Below are 3,828 nucleotides of genomic sequence, written 5' to 3'. Positions count from 1 at the left end.
ACGCTTTCCTGCAATTTGTTTTTTCATATGTGCAAAGCTGACATTTTGGGGTGAACAACCTCCATTATAGAGGTTTTGTAGAGGTACAGCTATAATTACATTTAAAAAAAAATAACAGCAAACTGTATGCATCACCACTTAGTACAGATGTACCCAAAAGTCAGCAAATAGCCAACGCTTTCCTGAAATTTGTTTTTTCCATTATAGAGGTTTTGTAGAGGTACAGATTTATTACATTAAAAAAAATAACAGCAAACTGTATGCAATGGTCATCACTTAGTGCAGATGTACCCAAAAGTCAGCAAATAGCCAACACTTTCCTGCAATTTGCTTTTTCATATGTGCAAAGCTAGCATTTTGGGGTGAACAACCTCCATTATAGAGGTTTTGTAAAGGTACAGCTATAATTACATTTAAAAAAAAATAACAGCAAACTGTATGCGATGGTCAGGTCATCACTTAGTACAGATGTACCCAAAAGTCAGCAAATAGCCAACACTTTCCTGCAATTTGCTTTTTCATATGTGCAAAGCTGACATTTTGGGGTGAACAACCTCTATTATCAGATTAAGAGGGTTGCAGCTTTAAAGAGGTAGCCAGTTTTACTTATTGCTGTGGGCTTTGCATCTCTAACAAACTGGGACTTCTCCCCCTAAACTGAGAGCAAAGGTCTACTTATTCTTGAACTTTCTGAATTGATGAATGAACAATATGGGGTTGATTTACTAAAGGTAAATAGACTGATTTTAATTTACTAAAACTGGAGAGTGTAGAATCTGGTGCAACCAATCACCTTCCAGTTTTTTTGTCAAAGCTGAATTGAACAAGCTAAAATTAGAAGCTGATTGGCTACTATGCACAGCTGCACCAGATTCTGAGTGCACCAGTTTTAGTAAATCTCTCCCTCTGTGCACTTTGCAAGTGCAGTTGCTCCAGAGCTTAGTACATGAAGTAAAGCTTCACTTTATAAAGAATACCCAATCACATGCATGGAAAATTTAAAAAAAAATTCATTTTTTGCTTGCTCATGATTGGATGATGGAAGTCAGTAGAGCTCACCTTCATTTACTAAGCTCTGGAGCAACTGCACTTGCAAAACTGCACAGTCTTTTTGCCTTTAGTAGATCAACCTCTATGTGAATCTGTTTCCAGATCATCTTCTTCGAGGACAGGAACTTCCAGGGCCGCTCCCATGAGTGCAGCACTGACAGCTCGGAGCTGAACTCCTACTTCAGTCGCTGCAACTCCATCCGTGTTGAGAATGGAAATTGGATGATTTATGAACGTCCCAACTACACTGGGCAACAGTACTTTGTAAAGAGGGGAGATTATCCTGACTGTCAGCATTGGTCTGGTCTGAGTGATTCCATCAGGTCCTGCCGTTTAATCCCCCAGGTAAAAGAAATGTGATTGCAGTAAACACTGTCATTGTGAACATTTAATTTAAAGCAAAGTAAGGATATGTTTTTTGGAAGCAATGCAGTCCATGAGGTCCAGTCTTTGGCCGTACTATTATAAATTGCAGCAATGAGTATTGTGTGACATTAGACACAAGTCTCCTTCCTGTAATTCCTGTAGGGAAGTGAAAAAAGTGAGAATGCAATGTCAATAACCCAGCATAAGATAGATGAAAAATTGCACATTTGAATATTTCGGTTTCAGCAGCTTTTGAAATTCACATATGCAGTCTAGCTATGTACATACTGATGTTTTAGGAATTTTTTTGCTTTGAGACCCATAAAAATCCTGGATAAAAATAGTAAAGTACAAAGAAGGTAATAACACAAAACAATAATAATAAACATGATCTTATCCCTACGTAAAATTTAGCAAGGGAAGGAATGCAATTGCTTAGCATAAACCTGACTGGGGCTCATTCCTAGGACATGAAAATTAAAAGGCATGGAAGAGTGTTTTAAATTGTTGCTGTCCAGTGAAAACCAACATTGTATTCCTGAGACTGTATTCCTTAGGCAGACACTTCTCCCTCATAGGATCATAGACAGGTAAGGGCTCCTAGGGAAGGGAAGGATCCTGATAAAGGGATCATAGACAGTGATGGTTCTTTCACAGTCACTGAATTCTAAGGGCTTATTTACACAGGCATTGAAAATAGATAATTAAGTTGCATTTTTAGCAACCCAATTACCTTTTAACCCCAGTCAAATTTGTAAAAATAGGGAGTGGATGGAGGTGTACACACTGCTGTGTTAGCATTGCCTAGTGTCAAGACAAAAATAATGCTGCCTGTAGAATTCGGCAGGCGTTGACGTTTTGCAAATACCTCTAATCACTTTTATTAAAAAGCAGTTTATTTGAAAAGTGCATTTACAATGCATTTGCAAAACATCAAAAGTAATAATTTCCCATTTTATCCTTGTAAAAAAAAACAATTCACAGGGCTTTTGAGAATCTTTGCCTAACGCAACTTGAATGCCTGTGTAACATGTCCAAAGTGCTCATTATTGCTATCTTTGTGTTAATGCACGCTAAAGGCTGTTGTACAATGCAGCGTCTGTGTGAAAGATACTTAACATTTTTATAGAGGTTGAAAAAGTTCATTACATAAAAATGTTTTTTTGTGTGTGTGCAGCTGCATGTGTTGCCCTTGGGGGGGGGGGTCCCTAACATTTTGTTTTGCCTGCAAAATAGGCAGGAAGTAAGTAGAAATCTCTCATACAGGGGCAGAGGCAGCAATATAATATTGACAGAGGTTCTAACCCATCCACACAAAAAGCTTTGTGCTTGAATTGTGCTTCTAGCTCATGATCTCTAAATATTATAACATTTTACGTTCAAGATACAGTATTACTTTAGGGTCTGATTGCTTACAGTAGGCACGCGCATTTCAAAATTTCTTCAAGTATCTGGATTGTAATAACCAATTGGATTTTAGGATCAACTATTTGAAAATAAATGGCATATCTTCAGCCAGAACAGACTCATGCAAGAGAATCAAGAATCCATTGGAAATAAACTATTCTAATACATTAAAATAAAGTGTTATCCAAAATAATCTCATTTAAATATTGTTTATAAAGCTTTTAAATATTATTTTAAAAAATAGGTAGAAGGGCATCGCTGTAAGCTATCAATGGCACTGAATTTTATAAAAAAATAAAGGAAAAAAAAAGCTGGTAAAGCCAATAATTGATAGCTGTTTTAATTTGGTCTTTAGAGACAATCTGATCTAAATCTTTGTTTTCTGCAATAGCACTGTGGCGCCTTCAGACTCAGAATATATGAGAGAGAAGACTTCAGAGGTCAGATGATGGAATTCACTGAAGACTGCCCCCATGTGAATGAAGAATTCAATTACCATGACATCCACTCTTGCAATGTTCTTGAAGGACATTGGATTTTCTTTGAACAGCCCAACTACAGAGGACGTCAGTATCTCCTAAAAAGTGGAGAATACAGGAGATTTACTGACTGGGGAGCCATGAATGCCAGGGTTGGCTCATTTAGACGCATCTCTGATTTGTACTAAAATCAAAAATGGTGAAATTTTTTCATGTGCTTAAATTAATAACTATATATATAATACATTCATTTTCCTTCATGTTTAACTTTGAGTATTCATTTTTTCTTATGCAAACATTTATAAATCTATCAAATATTTAGATAACAATTTTGCATTTAAAGGGCTACCTAAAAGTGAGTGATCACAGATTTCTTAAATCTGTAAAGTTGAAGTCCTTCTTAGACCCCCCCTTCCACACATCCCCTTCCACACATCCACTATGCATCAAAAATGTTTTCAATCATAAAAAATTAAACAAATATATTATAGTGGGCAGAAAATGACAGCGCAAGACATGGGGATAA

General features: G+C 36.5%; 1 pseudogene across 1 annotated transcript; it reads left to right on the top strand.

Annotated features, from left to right (window-relative positions):
• Positions 1 to 1,128: 1,128 nt before the first annotated feature.
• Positions 1,129 to 3,569, top strand: LOC149473798 (gamma-crystallin 2-like; annotated as a pseudogene). The gene is made up of 2 exons (XR_016312143.1): positions 1,129 to 1,395; positions 3,215 to 3,569. The product of XR_016312143.1 is annotated as a gamma-crystallin 2-like (transcript).
• Positions 3,570 to 3,828: the final 259 nt, after the last annotated feature.

This window comes from Staurois parvus, unplaced genomic scaffold (assembly GCF_062004578.1).
Source record: "Staurois parvus isolate SC_StPar_1 unplaced genomic scaffold, SC_StPar_1.0 ptg000011l, whole genome shotgun sequence".
NCBI lineage: Eukaryota > Metazoa > Chordata > Amphibia > Anura > Ranidae > Staurois > Staurois parvus.
The sequence above is the reverse complement of the archived record's forward strand: the minus strand, read 5'-3'. Positions and strand labels throughout refer to the sequence as shown.